Raw genomic sequence first — 13,369 nt, 5'->3', positions numbered from 1 at the left:
GCTGCATGTACCAGATGATTTTGTCTGTCTGGGTTTCCGTTGTCTAGTTTGGAAATGAAGAGGTTGGGTGGATGATTGCTCAAATCTATTTCAATTACAATATCTATGGGTCTGAAATCTGTAAGATGGCTTAGCGTGTGTCATTCAACAACACAGGCCAATGGCTTTTATTTCTCAAACAATTTTCTGGAAAAATTAAATGAATAACTTTTTTCATCTTCTCAGGCTCTCTCTCCTTTCCATGCACTGTCAATGCTACTGAAGAAAAGGATGTTTTTAATGGTTATGAAGGATTTTTTAAAGAGTAAATAATAAGGATTTGTAATACTCAGTGCATTATCCTTAAGAAATGTAATACCTAATTAAAAAGACAAGAAATATAGAAGATTTAAAGTTAATACACAACAGCAGAGGGCTATGTTTCAAACTGAGTAGTAGAGACAAATAGCAAATAGAAGAGTGGCCTCTGGAGTACAACAGGCACCTCTTCAATACAGAACACATTCATTCATTCATCCAATAATTGTTTATTGATTTACTATTTGGTGGCAGGCACTCTGCTAGATGTTAAAATACAATGTTGAGGGGCTGGCAGTGAGCCTATGGAAGAGACAGAGAAAGAGTGTGACTACATGGGTAGAAAGAAAACCAAGAGTGTTTGATGTAGCAGTGGAGGGAAGACAGCTATTAGAAAAGGAAGGAAACGTTAACAATGTCAAAATGCTCATCAGAGATCAAGTAAGATAAAAACAGATAAACATGCGTTAGGTATTGTGACATGGATGTTACCAGCAAACTTATCAAAAGTTGTCTCCATAAAGTGATAAGAATTGGAGCCAGACAGGAATTTGCTTCAGAGGAGTGTTAGAGGAAGAAATGGTGTTGGTGATTATACATATCTCTTTTGAGTAAGCTGGCCATAAGTGACGGAAGAGAAAGAACAGTAGTTCAAGGGAGATGTGTAGTTATAGGCATTGAGCATGACTTCTTTCTATGGGAAGAATCCAGCTGAGATGAAGATCTTGATTTCATAAGAGAAAAAGATAATAGATGGTCTGGTATAGTGCTTTGAAACTTTCTTACGCATGTGAATCAGCTGAGGATCTTGTTTAAAATTTCTCTCCTGATTTAGTAGATCTGAGATAAGACCCAAGATTCTTCATTTCTGTTGACTTCCTAGGTGATACCGATGTTGTTGGTCTTTAGGTGGCATTTCCAGTACCAAGAGTGTAGTAGAATTGCTGAGCAAGGTTATGGGTCCATTTAAATTGGGTGACCATATATTTTTAATGGATTATATTTGCCCTATCATGCAGTATTTTTCCTAGCATCTCTTGGTTGCTTGCAGTAGGCAAAAATAAAACAGAAAGTAGGAGTTGAAGCTGTATATAGAAGGAACTGAATAAAGGGATGGATGGATTTGGAAATGCAGGTGGTCCAGGGTACTGGAGGTCCTGATGAAGTTGAAAAGCTATCATAGTGGAAGTGACTGAAAAGCAAGTTGGGAGAAAAGGAACTCATGAATGAGGATTTTGAAAGTGAAAGAATTTGAGATGATGACAAGATCCAAGATGCAGCCCTGAAAGTATATGTCTGAAATAGCAGGGAATGGCAAGAGCCTTATTGTCATTTAGCACCCAAGAAGGAAGAGGGCTTATGAGGATGGGTCAATTCCAGGGCACTCATGGTCAAATGTTGGGTGGTGGAAATTATAATGAGAAAAGAAGTTTAAGCTCTAAGGTCATGTGGGTACTGACCTGTTGATCTCCTTGGAGTTTCTCTTAGAATTAACTTGTTTATGTAACAAGTATTTATTGAGCACCTACTATAAGCTAGGCACTTGTCTTAGTCTGTTTTATGTTGCTATAAGAGAATACCCGAGGCTAAGTAATCTATAAAGAAAGGAGGTTTATTTAGCTTATGAATCTGCAGGCTGCAATAGTTCAAGAGCATAGCACCACATCTGGCCAACTTCTGGGGAAGGGCACATGTTGGGTCAAAACACGATGTGGAAGCAGGAAAGTGGGCAGGTGTGCAAAGAGATCACTGATAGAGGAAGCAAAAGTTCTGGAAGCTGAACTCACTTTTATAACAACTCTTTCTCCATTAAGTAATCCAGATGCATGAGAGTGAGAACTCACTTGCTCCCATAGGAGGATATTAATTTATTCATGAGTGATCCACCCTAACGACCCGAACACCTCCAATTGGGCCCTACCTCCCAACACCTCCACACTGGGGATCAAATTTCAACATGAATTTTGGAGGGGAAAACTCAAACCATAGCAACGCTGTTCTAGATACTGTAGATACCCTACTGAACAAAACAAACAGTGCTTGCATTCTGGTGGATTCATGCCTCCAAAGTCCTGATTTCTGTGTGGATGGTGTTTTAAAAAGAGGCCGGGTGTGGTGGCTCATGCTTGTAATCCCAGCGCTTTGAGAGGCCGAGGCAGGTGGATCACAAGGTCAGGAGTTCGAGACCAGCCTGACCAACATGGTGAAACTCCGTCTCTACTGAAAATACAAAAAATTAGCCAGGTGTTGTGGCGGGCACCTATAATCCCAGCTACTCAGGAGGCTGAGGCAGAAGAATTGCTTGAACCCAGGAGGCGGAGGTTGCAGTGAGCCGAGATGGCATCACTGCACTCCAGCCAGGGCGACAGAGCGAGACTCTGCCTCAAAAAAAAAAAAAAAAGAATCGCAAACTTGCTGTCCCCAGTGCTCCTCACCAAATTGAAACAATATACCTGGGATGAGAAGATAACTTTCATCATTGAATTTTTCTTGTTATGAAACTTTGAGTTTAACTTTATTCATCACTGGAGCAAAGAAAATTAGTTCGTGGGAAAAAGAGCAAAGAAAGTCACTTGACCAGCTTTGAAGAAGGCTTCTTTTGTTGATGCAGTCCAAAACCAAAGGAACCCTTTTATCTGATATTACTGAGAGTTACCTGAAGATGTGGGATGGGGACTTGTATACAATGTTAGGCTTGAAAATAACAAAAGGTAGCAACTCAAGATCAGAGATTACATGATTTTTGAGAATGTAGGACTAAGAGCATTGCCTATCAATGGATGGGTAACATAAAAGAAGAAAAGTCAACAATTGTATCACTATTGACTTTGTCTACCTGTTATTAAGCTTTTCTTACTCTAAGTGAATATCATAAGACAAACTAATAATATAAATGAATTCATCATAAATATTTTGACTTAATTTTCAGCAGTATATTGCTGCATAGAAAAATCATGTATATGGCGTCTCATAACCTGGGTTTGCTTGCTCCCTTATTGTACCATTGCTCAATTATGTTCTCTATTGCTTCTACCTGTAGAATGATTTCTATTCTGACTTTGTTTGCATTTCCCTAAAATCTCCCCCTGACATGTTATTAGTAAAAGCTGTTCACCTCACTGGACAGGGCCACAGATCAGTTACATAAAACAAAGGAAAAATTTCTCTTTTCTTTTGATAAATGCATATTAGGTTTTGGCATTAAATCTGGGCCCCAAAACGTAATGAAAAGCCCAGCCATTTCGTTTGAGTTTTGATGAATAGAAGACATGCTCTTTACCTTTGAAATCTGACTACAGAATCATACTACACTCCAAAACATTCATATTCCTCCAAAATTTCTCGGAACTTTTTGCACAAAGCCTCCTCCTTTCTTTCCTGGATCGTTTCTGAGACTTTGATCCTTTGCTATTTGGTTTGTCCTTATCAGTGAGAGCATTGGTACTAACATGAATGGTGAAAATGAGATCAGCACCATACAGGTAGAATTGAAATATTATGATAAATTATGAGATAGAGGAAGCCAGTTTAGGAAAACAGATTTTCCAAGCTTATAACTCACTCCAGCCTTATGAGATAATAAATTTAGGAGTGTTCCTCAACCTTCTTTTGAATTTGTGTAAGCTGATGATAAACCACAATATTTCTGTTGCAAGGGAAAAGGACCACAAAACATCTTTGGCCACCAAAGAGCTCAGCTCTTACAAAATATTTTGATGAGCTAAGTGTAAATGAATCAGAAAACATGCGGGTTGAATTTCCACCATTATACTCATGGGAAGATAGGAGGCCCTTTTGTCTTTTTCTTTTTCTTTTTAAATGAGAACAAGAATGCAGTTGACAAACATGGTTAGGTTTTCTGAATCAAATATTTTGAAACCAGTTCAAGAGATTTTTTTGAATCTGAATGAACAAAAGGTTGTTTGCCCATTCCTCATTTTATCATTTGTTTTGGTTTTCTTGGCCTTTATTTGTCCAGGTGCCCAAAGGAGAGAGAGAATAAACTTGAACATTCTGACTTTAAAGGTAAGCATCTATTAATGGCAAAAACCTCCATTACTTTTGCACCAACCTAATATTTTTGGAACTTCCTTAATAAAATTCAGCTGTTGCAGAGGTAGCTATATATTTATCTCAAGAGGAAAATTTTTTCACTGAAAATACCATCAGCATTTCCATTTTAATGACATTAGATGGCCAGATAGGTTTGACAGAAAATTGCCTTTAGGGCTGTCTTTGGGCCAAATTTTGGCTTTTTAAAAATTGCTAATCATCTTTCACTTTTAGCCTTTCTTCATTGTTCAATGCGCTACCCTACCAGATGGCCAATGCCCTGAGCTTTTACAATTTCTTCTAACTTCCCAATAATTTTACAGTGGAACATCCCACGGATATGGTTAGGCCCTCATTATCAAAGCTTATTTTTTTTAGTACCAATTCCATATCATCCAAATAGTATATGTTAATTTTGTTTTTAAAATTTCTCTGAACTGTGTTCAAGTCTTTTATAGCTGGGGTACTCCTAATTAAATTTATATGTTATCAACATGTATATGCCGGTAAAACATACAAATTATTACAGCAGATGTGGGGTTTCCAAAGGTCTGGCCAGTCACCATGTTCTTCTACAATGATAAATTACATTCATGGCCTCAATTCTCCTCTCTTTGAATATCTGATTCTGGCCATGTGACTTTGAAGTTTTCCCATTAAAGAAGTGGACTGCGTTTTCCTAAAACTTGACTTTAAGTTTGTCTGTGGAATTGCTTTGACCAAGAGAATATTAGTAAATGTTAAATGACAAAAGATTTAAAATGTTTGCTCACTTATATGTCTTCTATCATGATGAGAAGAACATGACCAGGCTAGCCCAGGAGAAAGATGGAGCACATATGGAGCAGAGCTGTCCCAGCCAAACTGCTCTTGAGAGCCCAGCTTAGAGCATCCAACTCCCAGCTAACACCCAGAAGCATGAGTGACTCCATTTAAGGTCAATAAAACCATCTAGCCGAGTCCAGTGAGATAAGCCAGCCCTCGGTTGATCACAGATGCATGAGCTAAATAACTGCTTATTGTTGTATGCCACTATTTGGGTTTTTGTTTGTTGCGCAGCATTACTGTGGATGTGGTTAATGTATACACCCTACTATATCCTTCTCTTTGGCAGCTACAGACGGGGTTCCTCTGAGCACAGTTTAAAAAAATCCATATCTGTAAATTCTCAGTCATAACATTACTTTTTAAACAGATTTAGTTGTCAAGAAAGACTTTGAAAAGTAGCGGTATCAAAACATCATATTGTACTCCATAAATGTGTATGATTATTGTCAATTAAAACCAAAATAAAACTTTCTTAAAAAATAATGGGAATATAAAACACCTGGCAAAAGCCTCAAAACTAACATTTTGGTTAGATAATTTTTATGTGTTTCTCTAAATTTTCAAGGTAACTTAAAGTTATACATTACCTCTTGTGTCTTTTGTAACAACCCTGCAAGGTAGATCAAGTATTACTACCTCATTAACTGAGCACCTTCCATGTGCTCAGCACTGTTATGAATGCTTTGCATATATTAACATGTTTATTTTCACAGCTATCCTATGGGATAGAACACATTGATTATTTCCTCATTTATGGATGCCAAAACTCATTTGAGCTTTATACCAATTCTATTATTTGAGTAAGTAAAATATTATTATGCTCTTTTACTTTCTTATTATGCTCTTTACTAAAAGCGTAATAATATTTTTATTATACTATATTAATAATATTTTATTAACAGCATAATTTTACTTTGTAGGATCTTTACATGTATTATCTTATTTAATTTTCACATTGATCAAAGAACTAGGGATTCTACATAAATAGCCCTATTTTACAGATGAGAAAACAGAGTCAAACATGTTAAATATCTTGCCCAAGTTCACACAGCTGTTATAGCCATGCTGAGAAGTCTATAGCTCAAAGACTGTATACAACTTGGCCCTAGGTAGACCAATTACCATGCCAGGGAGCCAAGGCTAGTGTAGTCTTTCTGTTAGTCAATTTTATCCTCAATGCTCTGCTCAGAGGGAGCATCTACTGTGATCTTATGTAATGCTGGATCTGAGTTGCTTCCTTTGCAACACCAACAAAAATAAATTCCAAAGTCAATTATTTAGTTCAAAAAGGTGCTATAAAGTCATTATATGAAAAAGATACTTGTAACACACATGTTTATAGCAGTACAATTCACAATTGCAAAAATGTGGAAACAGCCCAAACGCCCGTCGATCAACAAATGGATAAAGAAACCGTGGTATGTATATATGATGGAATACTACTCAGCCATAAAAAGGAATGAATTAATGGCGTTCACAGCAACCTGGATGGGATTGGAGACTATTATTCTAAGTGAAGTAACTAAAGAATGGAAAACCAAATATCATTTGTTATCACTCATAAGTGGGGGCTAAGCTATGAGGATGAAAAGGCATACGAATGATACAATGGACTTTGGGGACTCGGGGGAAAGGATGGGAAAGGGGCGAGGGATAAAAGACTACAAATTGGGTTCAGTGTATACTGCTTGGCTGATGGATGCACCAAAATCTTACAAATCACCCCTAAAGAACTTACTTATGTAACCAAATACCACCTGTTCCCCAAAAATCTATGGAAATAAAATAAAAAAATACACATGAACACAAAATGTATCATAATAACCATATTAAGTATACAATACAATGGCATTTAGTAGGTTCACAATGTTATGTAACCAACCCCACTGTCTAGTTCCAGACCATTTTCGTAACCACAGGAGGAAACTGTATCTATTAAGCAGGTACCTTCCACTTCCCCCTGCCACTCAGACCCTGTCACCACAAATCCATTTTCTTTCTCTATAGATCTGCCTCTTCCAAATATTTCATTAAAATGGGTTAATACCAAAAAAAAGGTGTTATAGCTGACAATCTGTGCTGTGGGCCGGCTCTTTCTGCACCAGGTACTAAAAAACAGGAGGCTTCAAAATCCTATTCCATAGCAGTTTTCCAATTTCACAGTGGATCGAGGTGTCATCTCAGAAGGACATTAACAATACTTAAAAGCAATACTTAATAATGGGTGCATCCCAAATGTTCATTATAGTTCACTGTGAACCACATTTTCCTCATAAATGTTCTGTTATTTAATTCCAAAATCAGAATACCAATAGTTTCTGCTATGTAATCCCACATTCAAGCATTATTTTTTTCTTGCTTTTAGGACTGGTTATTAAGATTAAACATCCTAAATTTGCTTTTTTTCTTTTTTCCTCTTCAAGCCCCCAAATTTTATCTGTGACGTAAACTAAGAGAATACTGCTGAAATATGACACTCAGGCTTCCGATACATTGTTGGTTAGACCCAAAGGCCTATGTTAAGATCAAGGGTCAGTTAGGAGTTTAAGAAATAATTTAGCTAGTAACCTTGATGCGAAGAAAAGCATGAATTAGGCAGCAAAGGTCTGAATTAAACAGAATGTCACAGAAACTGGAAGATAGAAATGTGGACAGCTTGCCTTAGGAATTATGGATGCAAAATTCATTGGTGCATTCTGATTAGTTAAAGATAATTGAGGGTGATCATTGACTACAGAGAGATCTTTTTTAAAATGTATCAGCAAGTATGCATTTGGGGTGATTAGGTAAGAATCTAGATAATTACCATGCAACTTGTGAAACTCATAATAGCCTTGTAATTATGCGTTAAACAAGATGTTATATGCTTAAAGAAGCAAAGTATTTTATTAGTTAGAACATGGCCTGTACTAAGTAGGTTTTAATACACTAGGGGTCAGACTCTGATGCTTGGGGAAATTACAAAAACATAATAATCCTTGTGAATGAATGAATGAATGAACACATGATCCTGGGTATCTAAATAAGAATTTGAATGAGAGCCAATATGGAATATCATGGATGATTCTTATGTAAGGAAGCTGTATCTTCAGCTTTGATTTTAGAAATGAGATAGAAGTGAGAAGTCCAGAGGTTCTCAAGCTTAAGTAGAATCTTTGCAACCTGTTTTCCAAGGCAAATCCAATATGAGAGGAAGACGTTGCCCAAAATGATCTAATGGATTTAGAACATGTGTATAGGGTGACTTGCCCAGGCAGGATGGAATCAAGGATGGATCTAAGAGTTCTTGGTGTAACAGAAGAGCAAAGATTTAGGAGTTGGACCAAGTTTGAGTCCTGGCTCTGTTTCTTACCAGTTGTGTGACCTTGGCAGGTTACTGGACTTCTCTGAGCTTCAGTTTCATGACCCAAAGAGTGTAACAATAATTGCCTGAGTGAGAACAACTGAAATAATGTACATAAAATTGCAAACTGTGAGGGTGACTCTCCAAGTATTAATCCTGTTCTTCATTTGCTTTTTCTCTTATTACTGGGGACTGTGTCTTAATCACAATTGTATTTCCTTTTAAAATCAACTTCTGTCCTTGATCCTTAATAAAAGGTTCAATAAATGCTCATTTCTGAATGAAGAAGCCAATGAAAACACTAAAAATGAGTTTGAAAGTGATCTCTAATGTGTGACTCAAGGCATCGGTAAAATTAGCTAGGAACACACTATGCAATTTAGAAAACCTGGTTGACTTTTATAAAATTACTTTTCATTGTGATTTTAAAAATACATAACATAAAATGTACCATTTTAACCATTTTTAAAGGTACAGTTCAGTGGCATTAAATACATTCACATTGTTGTGCAACCATTACCATCATTCATCTCTAGAACCTTTTTTCATCTTGAAAAATTGAAATTCTGTACTCATTAAGCAATAACTTCTCATTTCTGTCTTCACATTCAGACCCTGGAAATCTACTTTTTGTCTCTATGAATTTGTACTCTATACCTCGTATGAGTGGAAGAATGCAGTATTTGTCCCTTTGTGACCAACTTATTTCACTTAACATATCTTCAAGATTAATATATGTTGTAGCATGTATCAGAATTTCCTTTCTTTTTAAGGCCAAATAATATTCTATGGCATGTGCATACCATATTTTGTTCATTCATCTAACTGTGGGCACTTGAGTTGCTTCCTTCCATCTTCGGTTATTGTGAATAATGCTACTATAAACATAAGCGTGCAAGTATTTCTTTGAGGGTTTTCTTTCAGTTCTTTTGGGTATGTAACCAAGAGTGGAATTACTGAATCATGTGGTGATTCTATGTTTAGTTTTTTTAAGGAACCATCATACTGTTTTTCCTAATGGTAGCACCATTTTGCATTCCACCCACAGTTTGCAAGGCTTCCAATTTCTCTATATCCTTACCAACAATCGTTATTGTCTGTTTTTGCTTTTATGTATTTATTTTTTTATTTTTATTATAGCCATCCTAATGGGTGGGCAATGATATCTCATTGTGATTTTGGTTTGAATTTCCCTAATAATTAGTAATGTTGAGCATCTTTGGATGTGGATATTGGCCATTTGCGTATGTCTTTCAGGTTCACTTTTCAAACTTCAGCAATAGAAATTGCACCATTTTTTTCTCTTTTCCGCACCTCTTCCTTTATCCCCCAGAGAAAGCAGAATTCACCTGCTTTCAAGGTTACTCCTAATATGTGGAATGTACTACCCAGAACTACCAAAGAGTCTCTGTCCTTGTTATGCTGCGCCAACATGTGAAAGCTCATGCAGTTGGCTGCCAAGATGTTGGTACAAATACACAGTCAACTACAGCTCCAAATCTACATGGCTCTACCAAGCTATGTTGTACGATGAGCAGCTTCTTCAAAGGGTCCTGATTCTATAACTCCCTCAAACTAATTATCTGTATGCAGACTTTCACATTTGCTTTCTATCTTTGTAGTTAAAACTCAATATTTTGGCCTAAGGTGATCCCTTTTTAGTGAAGCCCAGGAAAACATTTAATGAAGGATAGCATTCCCTTAGGTATGTGAATTTTTTTCCTCATGAGGACAATGTACAACTTAAAAAAAAATACACTAAAAAAAATGCACTCAGAATGTAGCATATGAGAGATTTAAGCTCGATATGAGAAATGTCTTTCATCCAGCAAATGTTAAATACTAAAACAAGTTTTGGAGAATTGTTATAGACCATTTTCCTCAAAAAAGAGTAAGTCTCTTTAAAATTTATTAAATGTGGAATTTCTATTGTCCTTTAAACAATGGTCTGTAATAATTCTGACCCATGTTTGAGAATGTGTCCCTAATGTACAAAATAGACCCCTGCTAGACATTTGCTAACACGGAAAAGGGCGTATAATTTTGTAAACAAAAATCCCATAACTCAAATTTAAATATGGCAATTACTTTAAATCTGGCTAAAAATAATTAAACTATGATACAAAATAATTTATAGTTTAGAAGTATTATGTTTTAGAAGTATTACATCTGTAAAAATAAGCTCAGGAAAGACATCTGGTACTACTTTATACACTTTTGACTCCAATTTCTCTGCTGTGAATCTATTTTGAGTGTCACGTTGTCTTCGTGAGTTTACTTTATGATCTTTTATTCCCAAGATTTTATTCAAAGCATCCTCTTCCTCAGTGTTTTCTTACGTGGCATTCCCATAACCTTTTTCTTTTAAATTAAGTAGTCATTTATCATTGAGAATATATATTCTCAATTGCATCTTGCCTTTATTGATTCAAAAAAGCATGTATCATTGTTGGAATTTAACCTATCAAGTACGTTCAGCAAAGACATGCTAAAGTGGTTTAGTTCCTTTGATGTACAGCGAATCACTTTTATAGTAATCTAACAGTTGGTTCTTCAAATGTTTAGCTAAATTTCTCTGTGTGTGCCAAAAGAACCTTTTGACAGAAAAAAAGAAAAGAAAAGCTTTCTATGTATTATCTTAGCTGTTTTTAACCCTGTTGGGAACAACACAGTTGTTCCCATGGAATATGGCTGTTTTGTCATTTGCTAGTAAATGGGGCCTCTAAACATTCATTATCAAGTTCAGTGAGATTTTGTACAATTTACTGTGCATTGTATGACTTTAGAAATGGTGAGAAAATTGTAGGTTTGTTTTCTTGTTCCAGATGCTTTTCACTCTGTCATATATGTGTGTGTGTGTGTGTGTGTGTGTGTGTGTATACACACAGATGTAGTCATGTATTGCGTAATGACGTCTTGGTCGAAAATAGACCACATATGTAACAGTGGTTTTCTAAGATTATAATGGAGCTACCCTATACAGGTGTACCAGATTTCTTTCTTTCTTTCTTTCTTTTTTTTTTTTTTTTGAGACAGAGTCTCACTCTGTCGCCTGGGCTGGAGTGCAGTGGCACCATCTCAGCTCACTGCAACCTCTGCTTCACGGGTTCAAGCGATTCTCCTGCCTCAGCCTCCTGAATAGCTGGGGCCACAGGCGCCTGCCACTACACCCAGCTAATTTTTTGTAGTTTTAGTAGAGACGGGGTTTCACCACGTTGGCCAGGCTGGTCTCCAACTCCTGACCTCGTGATCTACCCGCCTCAGCCTCCCAAAGTGCTGGGATTACAGGTGTGAGCCACCACGCCCGGCCAGGTTTCTTTTATATTGTATTTTTACTGTACCTTTTCTATGTTTAGTCATAGAATGTCTTCTAGACATTCTAGAAATAGAATGGAATGTCATTCTAGAAATGTCAGAATTCTAGATAGAATGTTTAGACACATAAATACTTACCATTGTGTTTTCATTGTTGATGCTATTCACTAAAGTAACAGGCCTAAGAAGTTTGTAGCCTAGGAGTAATAGGCCTTACTATATAGCATAGGTGTGTAGTAGACTATACAGTCTAGGTTCGTGTAAACATACTCTATGATACTCGCATGAACAGTAAAGTCAGCTAACAATGCATATCTCAGAACATATCCCCATCGCTCAGTGACTCATGACTGTATATATGTATCGGTACACACATACATACATACATGCATATTCAGATACATGCTATTATTTAGCTATGTCACATGCCTACATAACCATAGTGAGAGGTTTATTGTTAATGATAGTAGATGGGAACCCATGTTACAACTAGTCTTGATAATTTTAGATGATCTAAACCATTAGATCATCAGTGCTTTTGCCCTTCTTAGAATAATGATAAAAGCTGTTTTTTTAAAGCATTAACTATACACTATGGGCTTTGCTCATTTAATTTGCCCAAGAAACCATTGCTGTAAGGATGAGAACTTCATATTACATTCTTATGTGACAAGGGGAAACTGGTACACAGTGAAATTACGTAACTTGCCCAAAGTCACTTTAATATATTGCAGTGTCAGGAATGCGAGCCCAGGCAGTTTGGCTTCAGAATTGCATTCTTATCCCATGCTGTCCTGTTTTGGCTCTGATTTTTGTTGTTGTTGTTTTTCTTTTCTTGTGTTTGCATTAGCAATGCGTTTTCAAACCATGGTTTCTTTGCATGGATTGTATGAGCTACTAGTCCATTTTGTGAAGATTAGTTTAGTTAAAACTAGGTAAGAGAATTCATAACTAGAAGCAAGTAAATTGTGATAAATTGCAATAAGATAAAAGAAAACATGAGGATAAGGTTGCCACGGTCAGCCTTCTTCCAGTTCTGCAGAACACTTCCCCTTTCTGTAGGAAACCTCACTTTTTCTAGCTGAGCACAGCCCTTTCTGATTCAAGAAATCACTGCGTATGCCTGTCTACACTAATGCTAAGACTTAGTAAAATGCAGTTTCCTTATTTTTAGGTTAAAAATAAATACAAATAGAAGTTCTAATATGTTCTTTCTATACCCACAATGAATTGTCTTGGAAATCTGGAGTATAAGTAGCCCACTTGGGAGACCACTGCAATACTATAAGATGAAAATTAATTTAATTGAGACTAGAGAACAGATAATCATTTAGCCCTGGGCTGAATTTTTAGGGAAGAGACAAAATAAAAAAGAATAAAAGAGGTCAACTAAGATTAACATTTTAAAATCTCCAGTTACCATAGAAACAGAAAATGCAGGCAAGCAGCTTAGTTACCCAAGACTTTTGAAGGATAAAGTGTCACTAAATGTCAAAAACTATTATCAGGCTTAACTGGAATTGGCTTTTGAGC

General features: G+C 36.5%; 1 long non-coding RNA gene across 1 annotated transcript in view; it reads left to right on the top strand.

Annotated features, from left to right (window-relative positions):
- Positions 1-13,369, top strand: part of LOC109026811 (uncharacterized) — a 313,107-nt gene that overhangs the window by 250,074 nt on the left and 49,664 nt on the right. Inside the window, exon 4 of the long non-coding RNA XR_010133646.1 lies at positions 4,277-4,323. This is a non-coding gene — a long non-coding RNA (uncharacterized lncRNA). The remainder of the gene's footprint in view (positions 1-4,276; positions 4,324-13,369) is intronic.

This window comes from Gorilla gorilla, chromosome 4, assembly GCF_029281585.2.
Source record: "Gorilla gorilla gorilla isolate KB3781 chromosome 4, NHGRI_mGorGor1-v2.1_pri, whole genome shotgun sequence".
Lineage (NCBI taxonomy): Eukaryota > Metazoa > Chordata > Mammalia > Primates > Hominidae > Gorilla > Gorilla gorilla.
This window is presented reverse-complemented; position numbering and strand designations above follow the sequence as displayed.